Genomic DNA, 13162 nt, shown 5'->3' with positions numbered 1-13162 from the left:
TCCACGTTAGCTATCTAATATCTGGCAAATCAACAAAAATATTATCTATTTATGTTTAGAAAACAACCACAGATACATTTATTTTCTAGCTTTTGATGGTCCCAAGGAAAAGTTAGTCACAGAGAACAAATATGAATGAATCACCTGTTATCAAGCACTGGACCTGCAGACCTTTGTAAACAAACCATAAACCAACTTGCACTTATACCATTTAAAATGTTACACATTTGATGATTGTGATACAACTACAAACTTTAATGTATTTTGTCATCCATCTCATTCGCCAACACAAAACAGCAAATGATTATAATGTGTAGTGGAAATGTTATGAAATTTTTTTTTTTTTTTTTTTTTTTTCACAAATTAACATCGAAAGGTTTGGTGTGTGTTTTCATTTGGGTTCATTTTCAGACACCTTCATCTGCAGTAACAGACTGACATTTTTACTGACTCCTTTTTGAAAAATTGCCAACGCTCAGTCAGTTTAATAGAGAGAGTATCAATTTAATTAATTTAAAGTACCAGTCTAATCTGCCCACTCCAACACATGAGTGTTCATTAATGAGTTCCAGAGTAGCACTAAACATTTTATGGTTTTCCTTCAACAATGACTTTATTCTTGACAATTTGTCAAGAATTCCAGGTTTTTGGGGGCAGTACAGCAAGTTTTTGATCAGCCAAAATTGTCCCACCTTAGTTGTTAATCTCTCTCCTCTTGTGGTCCTTCTTGTCCACCCTCTCACTTTAGGTGGACAGACAGGTTTTTGTTGCCCTAAAATTTAGATTTTTACATAATTTTCATGCTATTTGGAGATATTGAAGGATTGAGACGCTGCTTTAGTGCTAAAATGTTTCCACAACTTTATCCCTGACTTGTCTTTGGTCTCCATGACTCCTTTTGTTCACTAATGTTCACTTACAAACCTCTAAGGCCTTTACCAAACAATTAAATTCGTACTGAGTATTTAAGGGTGTCAGAATAAAACGCACCTTAAAGGGTATTTTTCCTTCCACTTCATAATCATGCTCTATTATTTGACATCATAACAAAATAAATAAAAGTTTGTGGGTATAATAAAACAAATAAAATTGAAAAAGTTAAAGAAAAACAAATACTTTTACCATATCCTCCATTAATTATGGGTTTATTTTTTTATTTGAAAGGGAAAGTCCTGCTAAGTGGTTAATAAAAGCAGAAAAGCTTACCTCATAAAATTATTAACAAAATCAGTGGATATGCAGTTCTTGCTATCTCAAACAATTCCTGTCAAAGCAATTTTACTACATATATTTATGCATTTGAGCCTTTTTTGCATCTTTGTTTCAAATGTAAATGTGGATTTTCTTAAATTTAAACTGAAAATATGTGTTTTGGTTAAACAAGACTGAAACTGAGGTGAGTTTGGCAGGAAACAAAGGATAATTATTTATGAAAAGTACCCAATTTTAAGTATGGAGGAAGATCTGTGAGTCTGTGAGCCTGTTTTTCCTTCAAAGGTCCTGCAAATCTTACCAGACTGCAAGGTGATGAGTGAACTCTTAAAAATAAAACATCTAAAAGACTGAAAATGGAACTGGGTCTTTTAGTAAGATAATCATCAAAAATGTAACGAGAGCAACAACCCACATCCACCCGATATACAGGTCAAATATGTTTGTGTCTGTGGATCAGATGAAGATGGCGTTTTGTGGTTGGAAATCTTACTGAACCGTTTTACAGCTCGGGGAATTTCCTGTTGTGTCATCGTCCAGTTAGAGGATCGGTGTCTGTTAGTGCTCTCATGTTAAAGCAGTGATATTAAAATGGCTGCACCAACTGAACATATTAAAGGAAAAACACTCTCCACTATTTCCTGCCACAAAACAAGACAAAGAGAAGCCATGTAATGCCCTTTCAGCTTCTCTTTGGAGTAGAGTTGGAGCGCCACCTTGTGTTCACAGCATAGAGCAAAGTTTCTCCTCTGCAGGTGATGTATTACAGAGAAAGTTTGAAAATATTTGACACTTTTGGAGCTTCTTCTCACATTTACAGATTTTTAGGCTTGACTGTAAAAAAAAATGTAAACTGGTTCACATGTTCTGAAGACAAAACTAAATCTATTCCTTTATTTTCTTTTCCTAATTTCACAATAATGTGCAAAAAAAAATTAAAAATGAGACCACCCCGAAGTCTTCTACTGGAGTGAGCAGATTTCTCAAACAGTTTATGATGATGTCAACTCTGATGAGGTTCAAATCAGCATCTACTTAGTAGTAGGATGCCTTCCCACATATTCCTCTGTTTCACACCAAACCTACTGTTTTGTTTTGTTTCATTTTCAGAGAAGTTAATCTCATTTTATCAAAGCACATGGTCATGATTAAAGTCCCAGCAGAGATCAGCAGACTCAACAGGTTTAGGTTTGTGACAGATCTACAGGTGTTTCGACTTTTAGTTTCATCTAAAAGTCTTAGTCATTTCTTTATTGTTTGTTTTTCTTATATTTTTGCCATTATAGTTTGTCTCTTGTGATGGTTCATTTATTCTCATCGTTTTTACTTTGAATTATCATTTCTTTAGATTAGTATTTCTTTTTGTTGTTTCTACCCTTAGGGTTTTCTGTTCCTCTGCTCTGTTAAGTTTACACAGGTTATCTGGTTCCTTGCCACTTCCTCTTCTTCCCCAGAATATTTAAGCTCCCATCACATTGTTCTCCTCTGGCTCCTTTCGTTACACTTTATCTCCATAACACCGTGTTTCCCTGCAGTGTTGACTTTCTGTATGTTTTTTCCCCATTATTCTTCTTCAATAATTCATGAATTCAATAAAAAGGCCCTTCTCCTGTCTGTATTTTGGTCCAGTCACTAACTAATTTGACATTTAAAAAATACTTTCTCCTAATCTCTAGTGTGAACTAATTTAGACTTTGTGACCAAAGGTGCTACTGTTTAGCCTTTGAGAACTAAAGACGTAAAGGGCTTTATAAATAAAATCGTTATTAATGTTATCTTCTCATTCTGGCATTTAACAAAATGGAATAATTTTGCCAATCCTAGCTGAACATAAACAGGAATCATGTAATCTATTCTCCTGTTAGACAGTAAAAGAAATTTGGTTAGGTATCCATTTATGCAGTGTAAATAATTATAAATACAGCTCTGATGAAAAATTAAGTGACCACTTAAAATAATCAGTTTCTCGGATTTTACCTTTTATAGGTTTATGTTTGAGTAAAATAAACATTGTTCTTTTATTATATGAACTACTGACAACATGTCTCTGAAATTTCTAGCAAAAAATTTAGTATTTATTTGCAGACAATGAGAAATTTAGACAACAGTCACATACAGATACATCACAACGTAATCATATTATTTAAATGCATTGATATTTATTGATGCTCTCATAGAACAAACAGTGGATAAAATATTAAAACCAATAATCCATATAGTGTTGGAGGCTTTTAAACATCAAAATTTATATCATAACAAGAAATACATGATGATAAATGATAAAACAATACAATAAATGTCCACCCCTACAGTGTAATAGACAGCTGTAATCTTAACTTACAGCTGTCTATTACACAGCTGTAAAAAAAATTACATTTCTTTTTTCTCTACATCCTACATCCTCATTTTGCCCTGAAGGTTCACAGATTGAAACAGCTGCATCTCCATCTGTGTCTTTGCAGGGTAACAAGCTCATAGAAAGACAAACACTTGACACAAAGGGAAAGGTGATAGATGGAGATAATGCATTTGTTTTTGCAGATTTATCCCACACACACACTTGATCTCCCTGTGAGATTAGATGAGCTTTGAGGGGTTCAGTGGGTTTGCTGTCCTGGCACTAGAACTGTGTCTGTGGTTTCTGAGCAGAGGAGGGCAATCTTCTGTCTTGGCAGCTTTAATAAGCCAGCCTGCACAAGCAGCAGCTAAGCTGATTTATGTGCGAGCCCCCTCTAAAAGAGGCAGGATCAGAGAGACACCAAGGACAAAGGGTGAGCCCACCAGGTCTCCTTCAGTCAATCATTTTTAACATTTGAGCTGAAAACCCGATGAAGGAAGCACAGCGACTTCCGGCAAGACATGAGCAGTCTAAAGAAGAGTTCACAACAGGAAACGGATTACGCATTTACTGTTTCAGTTCTGTTTTCAATGTGCTAAAAAGCAACCTAAAGGATCAGTTTGAGAGCTATCTGAAACAACATAAACATGCTCCAAAGTCTGAAGCTGTGATAGAAACAAAAGAGCCTTTAGAGGAAGACAAATGAGAGCAGATCTGTAGAGAAAATACCAACACGTGGCAGAGTTTGATTAAATTCTGCAGCTAATTTCATTTTATGTCTGAGGTTTAAATCAGGATTAAATGCTCAAATAATTATCCCTCATTTAATTCTGTGTTAGCAGATGGAAGGATGAGAATCTCCCAGTAAAATTCTTTGATAAAGCAACTGATATTTCAGCAGCCACCTATAGGTCCTTCTGGACTCTGCATGATTTAAGTTAAAATGTATAGTGTTATGTTAAGCCCTGAAATAGTACCTTATCTTGTGACATTGTGATTAATGTTTTCATCTTCCTTGTCGCTTACTGCAGGTCTAAAGACGGAAGTTATCATATCTAACCATCACCAATGGTGCACAGGAAACAAATACGCTTCAAAGCTGTGCAAAGGAGCCACTTTGCTGGGTTTGATATTATCTTCTGCTGCATCCTGTGGATCCCATCAGGCATAAACAATATCACACAGAGTGGTTACATATCAGGCATGAATACTTCCAGCAGAGAACTATTTCTGTTCATGAATCTGATGTCTAACAGTAACTGAAAGGACAAGTGAAGTTACACCATTTCATAATACACAATGCATGTTTGCCTGTTCAATTTTACATTTTAAATGCCAGCAGGAAGTAAACATGTTCGAAAACAAACTTGATTGTGGCTGAATGTATTTTTACATTACCTGCCTGATGCAAATCATCAAAACAAACTTTTTTATATGACTGATGACCAGTAAAGATTTTTATTTTCTCCTTTTGTTCCTGATAAAATACTTTGCAAAAGTATACATGCATTATAGCGGACTCTTACAAGTATCTGGGTGTTCACCAATTGTTTGTATTCTTGGTAAGACTACAAAATCTTACCAAGTATTTTTGGTCTAGTTTCTGATGCAAATATCTTAGTAGTTTTTAAATAAGACAAAATTAACTTACAAGTAATATTTTGGCAAAATATAGGAGCTTGATTTCAGTAATTCCTTAACACTGATACTGGCAGATTATGCTGTTAACAAACATTTTCCCATGTTATAAGTGGAATAATTTGCCAGTCGAACTATCCATCCATCTTCTGTACACTCTTGTCCCTCCCTGGTCAGGAGGTGCTGGTGCCCATCTCCACCTAACGCTCCTGGCAAGAGGCAGGGTTCACCCTGGACAGGTCACCAGTCTGTTGCAGGGCAACACAGAGACAAACAGGACAAACAACCATGCACACACACCCCAGGCCGGGAATCAAACCCAAAACCTTCTTTCTGCAAGGCAGCAACAGCTCTACCAACTGTGCCACTGTGCAGCCATCAGTGGAACTAGTAATTTTCAAAATATTATGGAATTATTGGCACAAAACACTTCTTGCAGAAAAGTTACTTGCAAGATAATTTTGTCTTCCTTCAAGTAGTAAGATGTTTGCATAAGAAACTAGACAAAAATACTTGGTAAGACTTTGTGTTTTTGCAGTATATATGAAACAGCGTTTTATTGTAACAATATTATACATGTGAAATTGGTTTATTAATTTTCAAATTAATTGTGCTCATTCAAAAAGTTATTTTTTTATGACATTTATTAGTAAGAGTTATGTTATGCTGCTATTGTCAGTTGCTGGTTACCATAGCAACCAGTAACTGACACCTCTTCCCCTTTTTCCTGTTGCTTCTGCTTATATAAGATACAGAACAGTTTTTCATTTAAAACCATCTCTCTGGCAAGAATTGATTTGACAAACTTTATCATCTGTGTGATATGTTTTTCCCAAAAAAGATTTTTTTCATCTATTTGGCAAAAACCTGTGTTTTGTCATCATCAATTGTCATAATAACCACCCGTTTACTGTGACAGATGATTGTTCACACTGTCTCAGGTTTGGACAGTGGATATTTGAGCTTTTATGATATGAAATTTAAATTGAAAGTTTATATTTGTATTTATATTCAAATTTGGTCTAGTTTTCTTTTGATATTTAAAACCATAAAAATGTCCAAACAACAAATCAAATCTCCTTAACCTTAATTTTTCACACATTGACTTGGGGAAGCTAAATAATTCCCCTCATGGCATCACTGTCCATATAAGGTAGGAGTATAGTTTCACCAATGGTTTCACTTGAGGTCTTGTGTGAACCCATTGGTTCACACAGTGGGTTCACAATCACTTGTACGGAAGTGAAGCTATTTGATTATTTTAAATGTTCTAATTCTTCTAATCTTGCTTTGTGTGGAGTTTGTTCTTTCCATTTTCAATTAAAAATTAAGCTTCTTTTCCATTTCTCTTTCATTTTTCTTTGTTAAATGTGTTAAATAGAAATGTATGGTTGTTTTGACTTCTGATTTAGTTTTGCTAGTTTCCTATCAGAAATAGATCAGAATCCACACTGTACATGTAAAACAAAACCTAGGTTGATGCTTAATTTTTCTTTGCTTGTGAGTTGTTTTTATTATTTGCATTATTAGAAAATAATTAAACCAAGCTTAAATAAATACATTATTTGATCCCCAAAACACTACTTGTATTGTACTGTAATGCAGTAGTATTTTAAAACAAAAATCGAAAATCATTTTGTATTCATTTATCCTTCTTGTTGCAAACATTCGTCTCTATCAGCTCTGTTTTTATTTATTTATTTGTTTTCACAGAGCTCATGGGTAGCCAATAAGACGCTTCTTTACACCCGTTGACCCGCCTTTCTGTGGTTGCTATGTCTACTACACGTTTCCCTGTGATTGACGGATCGAACAGCCAATCAGCTTTGAGCTAGGGTGGGAGCGTGAGCTCGCACTGAAAACTGCCTGGTGAAAGTCTACTACTATGATCAGACCTCTTTGAAAGAGCAAGCGTGCGGCAACAGGGCAGCCGTTGGTCGGACCGGGGATGGGAAATGTACGTCTCGTTGTCTGAGGACTCTTTCCAGGTAAGAAATTTGTTCCGGGTCTTTTTTTTTATCACTCGTTATTCTGTGAATACAGGTGAGAAGACTGGCAGGAAGCACTACGCCAAATAACGCTGGCGTTTTAAAAATAGCGAGCAAGAGCACAGGCGCTTGTTTGACATTTGAACGGAGGGAAATTTGGCTAACGTAAAAAGGAGAAAAAACTATTGAAACAAACAAGAACATACGTGTTTGAAATATATAAAACTCTCCAAGCTTAATCACAAGCTGCCTGTTGGTGGTTTTAGAACACCTTAATTTTCAAAGGCAGCCTTTAGTTGTGTTATCCCTTTAACATAATTAAGACTGTATGGTCCAACTTAGCAGTTATTTCTGATGTCTGGTGCTGCTTTGTTGTCATTCAGCTGCCTGTATGTTGGATTTCTTTGAAATTTTAAATAATTTTGTAGCATTGTTTCTGTCTTAACATGCTTCTGTCATTTGATTTTGAAACTAATAGTGGGATTAGTAAAAATAAAGCATTAAAAGTTACTAGCCCTACTTTTCTCAACTCACTTTAGTTTATCATCTACAGAATAAGTGTTTTATTTTCTTTACAATTTTGTTTTAAATCATTGTTTAACTGTGGTAGTCTCCTAAAAACAAACTTTGACACATTCCTCTAGTGACATCAAATAAGGTAGCAAGTAAATGAACTGATATAAAAATTAGGGTCAATTTTGATATATGATATTAGTACTGCTCTTAATGCCGATAACTGATATTTACCAGTATGATTGTTTATATTTTCCCACACTTTCAACACTGTGTAAAGGTGACCTCACTGCCTATTTTTCTCTTTTTTTAAACTCATAATCCTGTGATGCACCACTATTACTGTCACATGACTGAGCAAATACCACATGGCCAACTCTCTCCCTTATCCCTCCTGAAACATCTACACCAAACCTTGATACGATAGAAACAATCTGCGGCTGTTAAAATCAGCCCAGTTTTACTTATCGGACTGATACCGATGTTGATGGGGATATATTGCCCATCCCTAGTTGCTAGTTTTTCATAATGTGTTGGATTTGACTGAGAAGTTGGAGCTGCGAATCATTTCTGAGTTGCCAAAGGTTTTCTTGTTGGTTGGAAAACAATGGGATTTACTATGTGTATTGGTGCTAACGACTGTTAGCCAGACAAGCAGAGAACAATTTATTTCTCTCCATTTTATGCAATTCAAACCCTGATTAAATGGTAAACAAACCACTAGAAGTTCTAATAAATAGTCTATATTTGGAGCTTTTATTATGTTCACCATGTGCAGCAGCCTTATTATTGGATACAAATCTTGGCCTGCTTCGTTAGTTCCTGTTCTCCTAGTTGGAATATCAACTTTAAGAGGTGTTTGTCTCTGGTGTGGTTGATTTTTCACAGCGTTGAAAGAATAGTAAAGTATATATAAAATTGCTAAACATATTAAAACAAACTAGATTTCCATATGTATGATTTCTTTCTTTCTCTCCAGCTACCAAAAACTGGATGACAAAAGTCCCCAATCTGCTGTGTTGGTCTTCATATAGCCTTTCTTTCTCTCTTTCTTTCTTTCTTTTTTAAAAACAGTTCTGTTTACAGAAACTTCAGAATTTATTTTATTTGTTGTCTCTGTTTATTATTTATTTGGGATATTTAAAATTTATTCCAATTACAGTGCTAAATGTTCATTAGAATTTAAAGTTTATTGATCTTTGATCATGTGTTCTTGCTTTATTATGGCATTACCATTATAGTATTTGAAAATGGTCTCAAAACAATAATAGTATCGTTTATTGCAATAGTTATGTATCAATATTGATCAAAATGATCACATCTGTGCATCCCTAGCCTTAATGATACAACATTGGTGAAGATGTATTTTTGCCAGTCATAATTGCAACTTTTATAATGTTTTCATACACTTATAGCTACTGTTGTTAGCTTTTCTAACTGTCACCACATGAATATGCTGTTAGCACTTGTTTTTCATGCTTAATATATTTCTGACCCCAGCTTTTTACAACTACCTCAAAAACAAAGATGGCTGCAGTTTGGTCTAATACTTTGCTCTGACTCATTGAAAACTTTGGTGTTCAACTACTGAATGTAAATAAGCGTCAAACCTTTGCAGTCAAGTGCACATGGGGTGGGGTTATGACTGTGGTTTTAAAAGTAACCTCTATCTATCAGCAGAAATTTACTGATTCAAATCAGCTCTCCGTGTTTCTTTATGCTCAAGTATTTTTTCTCTCCTAAAGGCGAAGGCAGAACCACATAAAATCTGCTTTGGTTACTAGATTCTATTTATATTTTGTAAACTGAATTAGTATTTAACTTTTTAATATGACTTCAGATTATTTAAAGTTTTATAGGATTTAGAAAGTTGGGTTTTAAGGTTTGATTACATCATTTTTTTCTGAGCCTCAACTCAGCCACCGTTTGGTTTCACCCGAGAAACCTGTGTGGAATTCCCCTTTAATACCTGATATTTTAGTCTTATGCATCATGTGAAATAATATGCAAACAATCATATCACAGGCCACAATGTTTGCAAAATCAAACTGTACTGCAGTTGTCCTGCAGCATCCCATGTTTCTTTTCTCTAACTCTGCTGGTGAATGCTGGTAGGTACATTGTGCAAACAATTGAAATGCCCAAGTTAGTCGCTTTTTGTCCTTAAAGTGACCGCATGTGAAGGTGATAAATAAAAATATGTATGTAGTTTTTTGTTTAAATAACATGAAAATGTTCCAGAGCTCCCATTTTGCACCAATTTTCAGTTTAAAGACACATTCATGACAAATTGCATTTGATTTCTGTCCATCCCAGGATATTGCCACCTGCTAAGTAATGACTGATGGGACTTATTGCCAGAATAGTTTCAAGATCATCAGAAATTTCAGTTAAGATTAATCCTAGGCCCAGGATGTAGAAATGCATCAAAAAATGGCTGGAACAGGGCGATTTTCATCTTGATTAGTTCTGATTTGTGAGCAGCAGACTAAAAAGTCAAAAATTCAGTCCTTTTCCGAATCAGTGCCTTAGCTAAATGCAACCAGGTTGCTCTAATCACTATGTTAAAACAAAGACAAAACAAAGTTGGCATTTTTGTGGTTCAGGAATTTAAAAATGAAATCTGTGAAAGAGGAAATGGTGCAACATTCTTTTACTAGATTTGTGGAGTTTCAGGGAGGCAGTGAGAGAGAGCTCCTCAACTTTGGATTCAATTTATCCAAAACGTTATAACAACTGATATCAACTACTGATTGAAAATTGGCCACAAAATTTCTGATCAGTGCATATTTCTGATCACTATTATTAACCCCTTTTTAAATGTATCTTGAACTAAACTGAAATTGCTTCTTAATTGCAAGCTCCCTGTGCAGACTTGATCTTAGTTATTGGATTAGAAAAGAATGGAAACCAATGAATAATATGGCTAATTAGATTGATAAATAGTTGTATTTCCAGACTAATTAAGGATGTTTCAAACTGATGTGTTTTTCAAGTTAAACAGATGTATATTCAGGTACTCTGACTTTGGCAATTGACGTGGGGAGATTAACTGAATGCCAGAAGATATGTTTGTGAGTTTTGTGAACTTAATGTAGTTGAGGATGAGTTTCATGTTTCACTGTTATTTGTATTATCATTTGAGAAGAAACATAAAAACCTTGACTTGTTTTGGCTGTCTGGAGCACATATGTTGAGTTGGCTATTGAATAAGGAGACTTTTAGTTTAGCAACATTTATTGGAAATGCTTGGTAACAAAGGCAGAGAGTTTTGTATCCTCTGTTTTATAACATTTGTGAAGCTTGTGTGGTGGTCTTCTGGCATCTTTTTAGATGTATTTGGCGTATAATGTCTTGCACGGTTGGCCACTTTACCATGGTGGATGAGACCAGAAGAGGAGGCAATAAAAAAAAAATACAAATCTGAAAATTATGATTTTTGTGTTCAGTCCTCTTTTGCTGTAATTATCTTCCAAATCATTTCCAACTGAGCGTGTTTTGGGTTATATTATAGACACGGGTTTTTTACCTGTTCTTGTCAAAATAACTTAAGCTCAGTCAGATTGGGAGAGCAGAGATGAAGACTTTAAGCCATTTTAACATATAAATACTTCAAGTGAAGCACTTTGTGTTAAACAATCTGTGGACTTTCCTTACATTCATGTTGGTGCAGAAAAATGCTATAATACTGACACAAATTGGCCTATTTAAATTTAAAAGTAGGGAACTTGCTAAACCTATTTGTTGGTTTAGAAAATGAAGTGGTGGTGATGATAACACAGGTAATTTGGGGGGAAAAGTCCCCAAAACTTTGCTGCTGCTATTGATGTTTTATTGACTGTCAGAAAAACAGTTCAAAGTCTGACTTAAATGAGTCTGGATATAAGTGATGGAGCCTGGCAGAGAGATGAGGATGACCGCAGCGGCTGAATGAGGAGTGCTTGCTGCTTTGCATCTTGATTTCTGAGTTAGTGCTTTATGACAGCTCTGAAAAGTTCTGTTGATTATTCAAACAGTCAAGAATGATAACATGCACACAGCTGAAGCCATCAGAACGACTCTTTTTCTTCCTCGATGACTCCTTTTTTCCTCTCTTTGACCCACAAACGTGTCATAACCCCTCATTTTACTGCTGTCCTTTGTCAGTACTTGCTCTCTTTTTCAACATAATATTGGATCCCATGATATTGATAAATTATACATGTGTAGTCTGTTAATATGTAGGCTACAGAGCTCCAAGCGCTCCTTATGCTTTGCCAAGCAGGGCAGCACCCAGAGGCAGGAAACGGTAAACTGAGCTAACTTGTTACTTAATAGAAATATAAACAGAATGATTTTGGTTTAGATATTGTGATTTTAGAGGACCACCATGCATGTAGTTGTGAATATATTTAAAGAGTTGGGGAATTTAATATTAACCCTCTCTGTAAGTTGTGGCCTGTCCCTGAGGCAGTAACGAGTCGAGCCAAGGTCTACATGTGGCAGATGGGAGATTCCTGGGGCAGGATGGAGGAGTAGGCTCATCCCTCTGGGTACGGACCTTCATTTGTCTATTTCTGGGTTACCTTTTTTTTTAAAAATACTGTTTACCAGCATGAAGATAGATTTGCAGGATTTCAACTACCTCATAATTACACCACAAGCGAAGTAAACCACGATGACGACAGTGAGGTTCATGACCATCTTTTTTGCATCATTCATTGATGAATCAGATAAGTAGAGCTGAAAAAATTAGATCATTTATCAAAGTAGAGAAGGGAAAAGCACTTATCTATTTTTTTATTGGCTTGCTTATTAAGTAATTTATCAAAAAAGCACAAGCTGTATGGGAACAGGAAATTAAACAGTTTCTTTTCTGTAAAAACATTTGCACTTTAAAGCTGTTGGCAAAGATTCAGTTACTTTTAATATTATGTACAATAATAACTAAACAGGTGGATAATAAAGAAATGTATTTCTGTTATAAAACGTCAAAGGTTTGAAATGTAAAACTGCTTATGTCTGGGTTACTGACTTCAGAAGGATATTATCCACACTAAAATAGGTGAAATCTATTTTTCTGGCTACATAAAGTCTCACAGTGGAGTAACCAAACAGTTTATGCATATAAACATGCATATAAACGTTAAACAGTTGAGACTTTAGCGAAAAGGCATTTTATTTAACCTCACAGTTCATCTGGGAGCTTAATAAAAGTTATAACGACTTTGTTTTTCCTGGCTAATCAGTAGTGTCTCGTGCATTGTACAAACCCAGCAGAATGCTTTAATTAATCCTCCATTTGTTGTCACCAGACTTCCATAATTTCAGCCTTTGAAACATTGAAAAAGTAATTTGGCAGTTTAGACACCATATTTGTTTTTGAAACTTTAGACAGGAATTGGACTCTGCTGATGTACATTACATGCACTGGTGCACAGACAGATGTACTGCTGCTGCAGACTGCATACGCAGCACTCTGCACACAGGAATT

The sequence above is a fragment of the Poecilia mexicana genome, unplaced genomic scaffold, assembly GCF_051168715.1.
Source record: "Poecilia mexicana isolate PSO_F unplaced genomic scaffold, ASM5116871v1 scaffold_15, whole genome shotgun sequence".
NCBI lineage: Eukaryota > Metazoa > Chordata > Actinopteri > Cyprinodontiformes > Poeciliidae > Poecilia > Poecilia mexicana.
Note: the sequence above shows the minus strand (reverse complement) of the source record.